The 13,522-nt window shown below is 43.9% G+C and overlaps 1 long non-coding RNA gene across 1 annotated transcript; it reads left to right on the top strand.

The window, feature by feature from the left end:
• The first annotated feature begins 12,519 nt into the window (after window positions 1-12,519).
• LOC135971106 (uncharacterized) lies at window positions 12,520-13,029 on the top strand. The gene is made up of 2 exons (XR_010587188.1): window positions 12,520-12,678; window positions 12,789-13,029. It is a non-coding gene; the product is annotated as an uncharacterized lncRNA (long non-coding RNA).
• Window positions 13,030-13,522: the final 493 nt, after the last annotated feature.

Raw genomic sequence — 13,522 nt, 5'->3', positions numbered from 1 at the left:
CAGGCATGAGTCACTGTGCCCGGCCAACACCCAGCTAATTTTTAAACTTTTTATAGAGACAGGCTCTCCCTGTGTTGCCTGGGCTGGTCTAAAACTCCTGGGCTCAAGGGATTCACCTGCCTTGGCCTCCCAAAGTTTTGGGATTACAGGTGTGAGCTACTGCATCCAGCCAGGACTTGCCTTTGAATAGTGAAACATGATCAAGGAGATTCCATGATGTTTAGAAGTCTATGAAGGAAGTTAAGAATATTAAATATCTTGCAGTAAAAATTTTCAAGGAGAGCAGATGAAATTACTCAAGCTTGAAATAGAGCCAGAACTCTGCAGTCAACAGTTTCACTGCTGGAACTAAAATAGGACCCTTGAAATCCTTCAGAATCAGAGGTAGCCAGGATCCTTCAAACACCCCAAGCCAACAAGGCCTCAGGACACATAGTTATTTGTGGTGTGGGGGGTAACAAAAGAATCACACAACTAAGCAAAGAGGGGTTTTATTTGTTCACATAACTGGGAAGTCTGGAGGTAGACCTAAGCTAGGCATGGCTGGGTTCATATCAGGGTTCTCTCCCAACATCTACACGATCAAATCTCAGGAGAGACTGATTGGTACTGCTTGGAGCATCTACCTATTTGCTGGAGCAATAATACTGATCAGAGAATAAGTGATTTGAATTGACAAGGCCTGGGCCACATGTCCATCCATATGAGTAGAAAGTGGGATCAGCCTCACTCAAAATAAGTGAGGTGGATTTTCCATGAGAAAGAGGGGTTCTGTCAGCCCCTGGAATGGGAAAGGGTATAGTGACAATGTCAAGCCCTGTGGCCCTGGAAAACAGCAAGGATCAGGACACCACCTCCCTCCAACTTTTTTGTTTTGTTTTGTTTTGAGACAGAGTCTTTCTCTGTTGCCCAGGCTGGAGTGCAGTGATGTGATCTCAGCTCACTGCAACCGCCATCTCCCAGGTTCAAGGGATTCTCCTCCCTCAGCCTCCCAAGTAGCTAGGACTACAGGTGCGCACCATCACACTGGCTAATTTCTGTATTTTTAGTAGAGATGGGGTTTCACCATGTTGTCCAGGCTGGTTTCAAACTTCTGACCTCAAGTGATCCTCCTGCCTCTCCCTCCCAGAGTGCTGGGATTACAGGCATGAGCCACCACGCCCAGCCTCCCTCCAACCTTTGTGTTTCAGGAAATGACTTACAGCAAAGAATTGCCCTTCCCCGTATGACTTAGAGACTTGTGGTGACCCCCTTGTCTAACTGTGACAAAGCCATATAGAGATCCTCTAATTTCCCATTCTTTGCCTCATAAATATTAGCTGACCTGTTTGTTTCCACAGGCCAATCTGGACAAAATGCCTGCTAACTGGGCTAAACTTTAGTCAGGCCTCTATCATTCTTCCAAGTCCCTGAACTTGGCCCACCCTTAAACATTAGAGCTAGGAACAAGCCCTCCTTAATGGCCCCTACTGAGACTAGCATACCCGGCAGGGGGAACTGTTCCCTGACGCACTGCAGGATAACCTGCTCATCCCGGTAGCCCTCACCTGCTTCCTTCCAGCCTGCTTTCCTCCTCCCTGTAAAAGAAAAGCCCTTTTCTGCCTGTCCTTGGAGATGCTTGCAGATTTTACAGTTGACCATCAGAGCATTCTCTCTATTATAATAGTCCTCTTCCTCTTACTGCAATAACCTTTTTGAGAAAAATCTCACTTTACCTCTGTCCAGATTTGCTATTTGACCCTGGCCAGAGAAAACGATAGATGTCTACCACAACACACTATTATCCAGTTGGATGGGGCTTGAGGGGATGAAAATTAATGACACCCTCCCTCTCGCTCTCAGTTTTGAGTCAGTTGAGACATAGAAGCAGGGAATCTGGGAGTTCAAAATGTCAGCCTTAAAAAGGAAGGAAGTTCTGACACCATGCTACAACATGGATGAGCCTTGAAGACATCATGCTAAGTGAAATGAGCCAGTCACAAAAAGGGCAAACTCGGCATGGTTCCACTTCTAGGAGGTATCTAGAGTAGTGAAAATCATAGACACAGAAAATAGAATGGTGGTTGCCAAGGGCTGGATGGAGGAGAAAATGATGAATTGTTGATTAATGGATATGGAGTTTCAGTTTTGCAAGAGGAAAAAGTTTTGGAGATTGGTAGAGATTGGTTAATGCGACTATAATTAACACTACTGAATTGTACACTTAAAATGGTAAGATGATAAATTTTATGTCATCTATTTTTTTAAAACCACAATAAAAAATTATTTTAAAAGAAATTAGTTCACAGCTAATAAAGCTGGTTGGAGAATGTGGCATAGTCTGTGGCCAACTGGGCTTACTAATACTCACTTCCCTGAATTAAAATAAACCTTTTCAAACTTCAGTCCTTTTTGCAGGGCAGGGCTTACTCTAGGAAGCTTATCGCCTGGTAAGTCCTTAAGGTCCGGCCACTCAGAGAGAAAGAGGGGCTGAGTCACACATTTAGCAGTTCTTTCCCTCAATCTTGCCAAAGAAGGTGCTTTTTCCTGAGGAGAGAGTGAGACAAGGGAAGAAGTCCGAGCATCCCAAGCTGTCACTCGTGGGGAGCAGACAGAGAGCTGAAGGGATAAGCATTCACCTCTAACCAGTACGTAGAAAGAAAAGCAGGTGCCTGTAATCACAGCACTTTGAGAGGTTCAGGCAGGTGGATCGCTCAAGCCTAGCAGTTTGAGACCAGCCTGGCCAACATGGGGAAACCCTGTCTCTACTGAAAATACAAAAATTAGCCAGGCATGGTGGTGCGTGCCTCTAATCCCAGCTACTCCGGAGGCTGAGGCACCAGAATTGCTTGAACCTGGGAAGTGGAAGTTGCAGTGAGCCAAGATTGCGCCACTGCAATGCAGCCTGGGCAACAGAGCAAGATTCTGTCTCAAAAGAAAGAAAAAGAAAAGAGGAAGGAAGGAAGGAAGGAAGGAAGGAAGGAAGGAAGGAAGGAAGGAAGGAAGGAAGGCAGGAAGGAAGGCAGGCAGGCAGGAAGGCAGGCAGGCAGGAAGGCAGGCAGGCAGGCAGGCAGGCAGGCAGGCACATTAGGGCTAGGTGCTCATGCCTGTGATCCCAGTGCTTTGGGAGGCCAAGGCAGGGGGACTTGAGGCCAGGAATCCCAGACCAGCCTGGACAACATAGTGAGAATTCATCTCTACCCAAACAAAACAAAACAAAATTAGCCAGGTGTGGTGGTGAGAGCCTGTAGTACTAGCTACTAGGGAGGCTGAGGCAGGAGGATGGCTTGAGCCCAGGAGGTCAAGGCTACAGTGAGCTACAATAGTGCCACTGCACTCTGGCCAGATGGGTGAAAGAGCAAGACCCTGTCTCTAAATAAATAAATAAAAAGAAAGAAGATATTAAAATATAAATTTGAAAGGAATTTTATTCACAGTATCACTAGGATAATAGGATGTAAAGTGATCTTTTTTCTAAATTAAACAAATATTGTTTTATTTCGTTTTTAAGCAAATTAAACAATTAAACAATTAAAATTGTTTAATTATTGTTATGCCTTTTAAACATATAATTTTGCTAACATTGGAAGTACCACATTTATAATAATTTGATACATATAATTTATTAAGTGGCTAAAAGGGAAAAATAAAGAGAATTATTAATGTACAGTTAATATTTTCTAATTATGCTAATTATTTTCTGGCTTTTTCTCATGTAAGGTTCATTAATATCATCAGTGAAGCTGAACAGTTTCAAAATGCTTTTAATTGATATTAATGCCAAAACAAAAGGATAATTTTCCATCATAAACATTTATCTGATCAACATGTTTTCATTTGAAAAAGAAATACATTCCCCTCAAGCACAAAAACTGTAAGATCAGATACAAGTAGATTAGCTATATTTGACTGGATGCACATTTTTAAAAAAATATATAATTTAACTCACTATAGTGCTAAGGACCTCCCTAGAGATGATGGATGTGCTTCCAACATCTCTATGGAGAAGGTAGTGTAGATTTCATTTTGCTAGTTTATCAGATGAGAATAAAAGAAGTGTATTTGCTAAATTATGTGCTTCAGACCATACAACTAAGGAGTGAAATAGCTGAATATAAAGCTCCAGTCTCTTTTCTCTGTGCTTTTCAAAGAGCATGTGTTTAATTATATGCTTTTCTGCTGGGCACGAAGGCTCACACCTGTATCCCAGCCCTTTGGGAGGCGGAGGCAGGCACATCAGCTGAGGTCAGGGGTTTGAGATCAGCCTGGCCAACATGGTGAAACGCTGTCACTACTAAAAATACAAAAATTAGTTGAGCGTGGTGACATACCCCTGTAATCCCCGCTGCCTGGGAGGCTGAGACAGGAGGATGGCTTGAACCCAGGAGAGGGAGGTTGCAGTGAGCCGAGATCACACCATTGCACTCCAGCCTGGGCAACAGAGTGAGACTCTGTCTCGAGAAAAAAAAAGAAAAGCTTTTCTCTCTCATTTAATGTAATGAAACGTTATCTTTGAAGGTTGCAGTTATTCACAAACAGATTTTAAAGAGAAAAATTTACTCATATTGTGTGTAGATTATACTTCAATTAAAATTTTTTTTTCAATATAAAACAAAGTTGGAGAAAATTTTCTCTGTGAGAACTTCAGGCAAATGAATGAGTACATTCAGAGCAGGCTGCAGTATGACACTTTGGACAGCACAGGGTAAGAAGATACTTTGCATCTTTAAAAAAGGGGTCACATGGATACTGCTATGTCAAAATTGTATATCCTCTATCAGCCGAAAGCACATTTGGCTTGAATAATTTCTACGTCCTCAGAGACATTCATTCTCTAAGGAATCAATCCATTTAGGAAATTATGTCCTAGAACTCGTACTAAAAAATGAAGAGGGCTTATCTATCACACTTGTTCTGAGAGGAAAATGGTGTGCTTTAGATAAAACATTACAGTGACCAAAATACCTCCCATCTGTCAACTTTATATTCCTCTCATTCAGTTTCACATCATGCACTTGGGTAGGACTCATAGGAGAAAAGCAGACAAGAACCTATTTTTACTGTTGTTGAAAGCATGCCAATTTGGCAAGGGTGTGGAGCAGTGGGCACTCTCATGCACAGTAGGGGTATAAATTGGTTCAGTCTTTCTGGAAGGTAATTTGGCAATAGACAGGATGTCAAAATTTTAAATATGCATATCCTTTGGCCCAGAAATTAAATTTCTGGGAATTCATCCCAGTGAACAAATTGGACAAACATGCAAAGATATACATAAAAGGCCTTCATGAAGTATTGTTTCCAATAATGATAAATTCAAAATCACCTAAATCTCTATCACTAGGGGACTGATTAAATACATGATGGTAGATCTGTTCAGTGGAGTATTTTGCAGTGCATTACAATGATCATGTGGCCGGGCGTGGTGGCTCAGGCCTGTAATCCCAGCACTTTGAGACGCTGAGGCAGGCAGATCACCTGAGGTCAGGAGTTCGAGACCAGTCTGGCCAACATGGAGAAACCCCGTCTCTACTAAAAATACAAAATTAGCCGGGCATGGTGGTGCATGCCTGTAATCCCAGCTACTCAGGAGGCTGAGGCAGGAGAATTGCTTGAACCCGGGAGGCGGAGGTTGTGGTGAGCCGAGGTCACGCCATTGCATTCCAGCCTGGGCAACAAGAGCAAAACTCTGTCTCAAAAAAACCAAACAAACCAAAACAAAACCATCATGTACACTTGTGTTTATTGCTAAGAAAAGGTTACAAAATAGCATCTGGATTGTGAAAAGTTTTCTACATGCATAGGAAGAAGCCTGGAAGGATACATAACACAACATGATCATCTCCGGGTTGCAGGGTTTCAAATGATTTTTACTTCCTTATTCCTTTCATGTTTGTTAAAACTGTCCCATCAGCATGTCTATGCTATCCCTAGTTTAATCATAAAATATATGTCATAGTAGTCAGCTTGGGCTACCATAACAAAATACCACAGATTGGGTGGCTTAAGCAACAGAAATGTATTTCTCCCATTCCTGGAGGCTGAAAAGTCCAAGCTCAAGTCCAATCAGCTGGTTTTGTTCTTGGTGAGGACCTTCTTCCTGGCTTGCAGATGGCCTCTTTTTCACTGTGTCCTTACATGTTAGAGACAGAGAGAGAGACAGAGAGAGAGAGAGAGAGAGAGAGAGAGAGAGAGCGCCTTGTATCTCTGCCTGTTCTGCTTTTTTTTTTTTTTTAGACAGGGTCTCACTCTGTTGCCCAGGCTGGAGTACAGTGGTGCGATCGTAGCTCACCGCAACCTCCATCTCCTGGGTTCAAGTGAGCCTCCAGTTTCAGCCTCCTGAGTAGCTGCCACTATAGGCACACACCACGACACCAGGCTAAATTTTATTTTTTATAGAGACAGGATCTCACTTTGTGGCCCAGGCTGGTCTTGAACTCCTGGCCTCAAGTGATCCTCTCATCTTGGCCTCTGAAAGTGTTGGGATTACATGTGTGAGCTGCTGTACCCAGGCTCTGCCTTTTCTTCTTCTTCTTTTTTTTTTTTTAAGATAGTCTTGCTCTGTTGCCCAGGCTGGAGTGCAGTGGTGTGATCTTGGCTCACTGCAACCTTCACCTCCTGGTTCAAGCAATTCTCCTGCCTCAGGCTCCCGAGTAGCTGGGACTACAGATGCCCACCACCACACCTGGCTAGTTTTTGTATTTTTTAAATAGAGGCAGAGTTTCACCATGTTGGCCAGGCAGGTCTCAAACTCCTGACCTCAAGTGATGTGCCCACCTTGGCCTCCCAAAGTGCTGGGATTACAGGTGTGAGCCACTGTGCCCGGCCACTCTACCTCTTCTTATAAGGGCATCAGTTCTATAGGATTAGGGCCTAACCCTTATGATGTCATTTAACCTTTATCACCTTCTCACAGGCTCTATGTCCAAATATAGTCACACTGGGCATTAAGTCTTGAACATATGAATTTTGTCGATGACATGTCTTCTGGCTTGAAAAACAACTAAGACGTGTGTTAGGCCCTTCTTCCCTTGCTATAGGGAAATAGAGCATGGTGACTCTCTGCTGTAATCACAGGACTTTACAGGGCCAGGATTGCTTGAGGCCAGGCATTTGAGAACAACCTGGGCAACATAGCAAAAACCCATCTCTACAAAAAGTTTAAAAATTATCTGGGCATGGTGGCTTACAACTGGTAGCTCACACCTACCCAGATAGTCCCAGCTACTTGGGAGGCCGAAGCAAGAAGATTGCTTGAGCCCAGGAAGTCAAGTCTGCAGTGAGCTATGATCAAGCCATTACACTCCAGCCTGGGTAGCAGAGTGAAGAGCTTATCTCGAAAGAAAGAAAAGGAAATAAAAGAAAGAGAAAGAGAGAAAGAGAAAGAAGAAAGAAAAAGAGAAGGAAAGAAAGAGAGAGAGAAAGAAAGAAAGAGAGAGAAGGAGGGAAGGAAGGAAGGAAGGAAGGAAGGAAGGAAAGAAGGGAGGGAGGGAGGGAGGGAGGGAAAAAGAAAGACCTGAGACTGTACAATTTATAGAGAAAAGATATTTAATTGGCTCATAATTCTGCAGGCTGTACAGGAAGCATAGCAGCATCTGCTTCTTGAGAGGTCTCGGGAAGCTTCCAATCATGGTAGAAGACAAAGAGCAAGCAGGCACATGACATGGCGGGAATAGGAGTAAGCACAAGAGTAGGGGCCATGCCACACACTTTTAACCAACCAGATCTCAGAGCAAGAGATCATTTATCACCAAAGAGGATGGCCCAAGTCATTCATGAGATATCTGCCCCCATGATCCAAATACCTCCCACCAGGCCCCACCTCCAACATTGGGGGTTATCATTCAGCATGAGATTTGGTGGGAATATACATTCAAGCTATATCAACATGCCAACTTGAACAATTGTTTTTAGGAGAAAATATTTGCAAATCATATATCTGATAAGAGATTAGCATCTAGAATATAGAAAGAACTCCTATAACTCAACCACCAAAGAAACCAAACAATCCAATTTAAAAATTGGTGATTTAGGGTGGCTTCCAAGGTGGCCGAATAGGAATAACTCTGGTCTACAGCTCCCAGTGAAATCAATACAGAAGACAGATGATTTCTGCATTTCCAACTGAGGTACCTGGTTCGTTTCATTGGGACTGGTTGGATAGTGGGTGCAGCCCACGGAGGGTGAGCCGAAGCAGGGTGGGGCATCACCTCACCCAAGAAGTGCAAGGGGTCAGGGGATTTCCCTTTCCTAGCCAAGGGAAACTGTGAGTGACTGTGCCTGGAGGAATGGTATACTCCAGCCCAAATACTGTGCTTTTCCCATGGTCTTTGCAACTGGCAGTCCAGGAGATTCCCTCCTGTGCCTGGCTCGGCGGGTCCCATGCCCATGGAGCCTTGCTCACTGCTAGTGCAGCAGTCTGAGATCGACCTGGGACATTGGAGCTTGGTAGGGGGGTGGGGAGGTCTGCCATTGCTGAGGCTTGAGTAGGTGGTTCTATGCTCACAGTGTAAACAAAGTGGTGGGGAAGCTTGAACTGGGCAGAGCCACCACAGCTCAGCAAGGCCTACTGCCTGTCTAGATTCCACCTCTGGGGACAGGGCATATCTGAACAAAAGGCAGCAGACAGCTTCTGCAGACTTAAACAGCCCTGCGTGACAGCTCTGAAGAGGGCAGTGGTTCTCCCAGCACAACGTTTGAGCTCTGATAACAGATAGCCTCCTCAAGTGGGTCCCTGACCCCCATATAGCCTGACTGGGAGACACCTCCTAGTAGGGGCTGATAGACACCTGATAGAGGCAGGGGCCCCTCTGGGATGAAGCTTCCAGAGGAAGGATCAGGCAGCAATATTTGCTGTTCTGCAGCCTCTGCTGGTGATACCCAGACAAACAGGGTCTGTAGTGGACCTCCAGCAAACTCCAACAGACCTGCAGCGGGGGGGCCTGTCTGTTAGAAGGAAAACTAAGAAACAGAAAGGAATAGCATCAACATCAACAAAAAAGACATCCACAGCAAAACCCTTAGGTCAACATAGATAAAACTACAAAGACGGGGAGAAACCAGACTAGAAAGGCTGAAAATTCCAAAAACCAGAATCCTCTTCTCCTCCAAAGGAACACAACTCCTCGCCAGCAAGGGAACAAAACTCGACAGAGAATAACTTTGATTAGTCGACAGAAGTAGGCTTCCGAAGGTCAGTAATAACAAACTTCTCTGAGCTGAAGGAATGTGTTCTAACCCATCGCAAGGAAGCTAAAAACCTTGAAAAAAGGTTAGATGAATGGCTAACTAGAATAACCAGTGTAGAGAAGAGGTTAAATGACCTGATGGAGCTAAAAATCACAGTACGAGAGCTTCGTGAAGCATGCACAAGCTTCAGTAGCCGAACTGATCAAGCGGAAAAAAGGATATGAGTGACTGAAGAACAAATTAATGAAATAAAGCAGGAAGACAAGATCAGAGAAAAAAGAGTGAAAAGAAATGAACAAAGCCTCCAAAAAATATGGGACTATGTGAAAAGACCAAATCTACATTTGATTGGTGTACCTGAAAGTGACGGGGAGAATGGAACCAAGCTAGAAAACACTCTTCAGGATATTATCCAGGAGAACTTCCCCAACCTACCAAGGCAGGCCAACATTCAAATTCAGGAAATACAGAGAACACCACAGAGATACTCCTTGAGAAGAGCAACCCCAAGACACATAAATTGTCAGATTCACCAAAGTTGAAATGAAGGAAAAAATGTTAAGGGCAGCCAGAGAGAAAGGTTGGGTTACCCACAAAGGGAAGCCCATCAGACTAACAGCAGATCTCTCGGCAGAAACTCTACAAGCCAGAAGAGAGTGGGGGCCAATATTCAACATTCTGAAAGAAAAGAATTTTCAACCCAGAATTTCATATCTAGCCAAAAGAAGCTTCACAAGTGGCGAAGAAATAAAATCCTTTACAGACAAGCAAATGCTGAGAGATTTTGTCACCACCAGGCCTGCCTTACAAGAGGTCCTGAAGGAAGCACTAAACATGGGAAAGAACAACCAGTACCAGCCACTGCAAAAACATGCCAAATTGTAAAGATTATCGATGCTATGAAGAAACTGCATCAATTAACAGGCAAAATAACCAGCTAGCATCATAATGACAGGATTAAATTCACACATAACAATATTAATCTTAAATGTAAATGGGCTAAATGCCCCAATTAAGAGATACAGACTGGCAAATTGGATAAAGAGTCAAGACCCATCAGTTTGCTGTATTCAGGAGACCCATCTCACATGCAGAGACACACATAGGCTCAAAATAAAGACAAGAGAGAAGAATCAAATAGATGCAATAAAAAATGATAAAGGGGATATCACCACTGACCCCACAGAAATACAAACTACCATCAGAGAATACTATAAACACCTCTATGCAAATAAACTAGAAAATCTAGAAGAAATGGATAAATGTCCACTGGTGGATGGATAAAGAAAATATGGTGACCAGGAGCAGTGGTTCACGCCTGTAATCCTAACACTTTGGGAGGCTGAGGTGGAAGGATCACCTGAGGTCAGGAGTTCGAGACCAGCCTGACCAACATGGAGAAACCCTGTCTCTACTAAAAATACAAAATTAGCCGGGTGTGGAGGCACATGCCTGTAATCCCAGCTACTCGGGAGGCTGAGGCAGAAGAATTGCTCGAACCCAGGAGCGGGAGGTTGTGGTGAGCAAAGATTGCGCCATTGCACTGTAGGCTGGGCAACAAGAGTGAAACTCTGCCTCAAAAACAAAAGAAAGAAAATGTGATGTGTGTGTGTGTGTGTGTGTGTGTGGAATATTACTCAGCCTTAAAAAGGAAGGGAATTCTTAACACATGCTATAACACAGATGAACCTTGAGGCTAAGTAAATTAAGCTAGACACAAAGCACACATGTTGTATGATTCCACGTACATAACATATCTAGGGTAGTCAAATTGATAGTTACAGAAAGTAGAATTGTGGTTGCCACAGGCTGGGTGGGAGGGCAAAATGAGTTGTTGTGTAATAGGTACAGAGTTTCAGTTTTGCAAGAAGAGTTCTGGAGATAGATAGTGGTGATGATTGCACAACAATGTGAATGTGTTTAATGCATAGAACTGTGTTTAAAAGTGCTTAAAGTGACAAATTTTATGTTATGTTATTATCTTATCTCAATTTACAAAAACAACTGTTAGGCTGGGCATGGTGGCTGTAATCCCAGCACTTTGGGAGGCCAAGGAAGGAGGATTACTTGAGTCCAGGAGTTCAAGACCAGCCTGGGCAAAATGGCAAAACCCTGTCTCTAAAAAATACAAAAATTAGCCAGTTAGCTGGGTGTGGTGGCATGTGCCTGTAGTCCCAGCTACTCAGGAGGCAGGGAGGATCACTTGAGCCCAGGAGGCCGAGATTGCAGTGAGCTGAGATTGCGCCATCGCACGCAAGCCTGGGCGACAGAGTGAGACCCTGTTTCCATAAAAATAAAAATAAAATAAAAAACAATTGTTTTCTGTATAGAGGTATTTATTCATTTTGTTTTGTTTTGTTTTTAAGAGACAATCTGTCTCCCAGGCTGAAGTGCAGTGGCAGAATCATAGCTCACCATGTCCGGCTAATTTTTTTTTTCTTTTTTTTTGAGAGACAGAGTCTTGCTGTCTTGCCCAGACTGGTCTCAAACTCCTGGGCTCAAGCAATCCTCTCACTTTAGCCTCCCAAAACACTGGGATTGTCAGAGGTGTTTGAACCAGAGCAACTCCATCTTGAAAAGGGGCTGGGTAAAATGAGGCTGAGACCCATTGGGCTGCATTTGCAGACAGTTAAGGCACTCTAAGCCACAGGATGAGATAGGAGGTTGGCACAAAATACAGGTCATAAAGACCTTGCTGATAAAACAAGTTGCAGTAAAGAATCTAGCCAAAACCCACCGAAACCAAGATGGTGATGGCAGTGGCCTCTGGTTGTTCTCACTGCTACACTCCTGCCAGCACCATGACAGTTTACAAATGCCATGGCAACATCAGGAAGATACCTATGTGGTCTAAAAGGGGAGGCATGAATAATCCACCCCTTGTTTAGCATATCACCAAAAAATAACCATAAAAATGGGCAACCAGCAGCCCTCAGGGCTGCTCTGTCTATGGAGTAGCCGTTCTTTATTCCTTTACTTTCCTAATAAACTTGCTTTCACTTTACTCTATGGACTGGCCCCAAATTCTTTCTTGTGTAAGACCCAAGAACCCTCTCTTGGGGTCTGGATCGGAACCCCTTTCAATAACAGGATTACAGGCATGAGCCACCATGCCTGGCCCTATTTCTATTATGACTAAGGAAGGTCTAACGTGTCAGAAAACTATCTAAAGCCTTTAAAAGACAGAAAACTTAGATTCATTTCAATTTGTATTCTCTTGCCCCTGGTCTGGCCTACATTGGGAGGTATTAGTGGCATCAATCCAAATTTATAGGAATTAATTTCTATCCTCTCAGTTCCCTTCAATCCAATTAGGTTTATTTACATATGACCCTTATTTCTCCAGATTGCACCAGATCCTTATAGACATGGAGAGATTTATCTTCATCAGGTACTGGGCTAGAGGAGGGTCACTATTCCTGTGACTCTAGTCTGCACCACTCTCTCAGGCATGCTCAATAACTTCAGCTCATGGTCACAAAAGGAACATGTCCCCTTCTCTTCAATCTGATGGTAAGTTTCTGTCCTTTTTGGGTACTCTCTCCTCAGAGTTGGAGCAGCTTTCATCTCTCCTAATGGGAGAACTTTATTCTCAGTCCCCAAATCCCTTTTGCTGTTTGCAGTGACAAGGCAAAACTAAGATGGACAGATGGTGCTGGGGTGAGCATGAAGTGGTACTGACAAGAGTGCCAGGTCACAACAGACCTGGGCAGGATGGGCTTCTGCCTGGGCTCCGTTAGACCCAGGCATCTCAGCAGCTGCCTGATTCTCTGTCTGACTCTGACAGCATCCAGAACTTAGAAGTCTGCCCTATATCATCGTCCCTTCCACCACCATTAGAAAAATAAAACAACATGAAATGCTGTTCCAGTTCCTTTTCACTATTCAAAGCCTAATTCTGCTTAAACTTACTTTCAACTGGGCATGATGGCTCACGCCTGTAATCCCAGCACTTCGAGAGGCCAAGATGGGAAGATTGCTGCAGCTCAGGAGTTCAGGATCAGTCTGGGAAACATGAGATGCTGTCTGTACAAAACTTGGAAGATTAAAAAAACCAGGTGTCATGGTGTTGTGGTCCATGCCTGTGGTCCCAACTACTTGGGGGGCTGAGGTGGGAGGATCACTTGGGACTGGGAGGTGGAGACTACAGTGAGCCAATTACACCACTGCACTCCAGCTTGTGCAACAGAGCAAGACCTGTTTCAAAAAAAAAAAAAAAAAAAAAACATTTCTGGAAAGAGAAAATGAGTGAGCTCTTCCTGCCATTATATGCAGTGGGCCTTCATGTTGTACTGGCCATATTTTTACCGATTAGCCCACTGCCACTGCCTATGGAGCTTAGGAGAACCTCATGCAA

This window comes from Macaca fascicularis, chromosome 6 (assembly GCF_037993035.2).
Source record: "Macaca fascicularis isolate 582-1 chromosome 6, T2T-MFA8v1.1".
In the NCBI taxonomy this organism is placed as follows: domain Eukaryota; kingdom Metazoa; phylum Chordata; class Mammalia; order Primates; family Cercopithecidae; genus Macaca; species Macaca fascicularis.
This window is presented reverse-complemented; position numbering and strand designations above follow the sequence as displayed.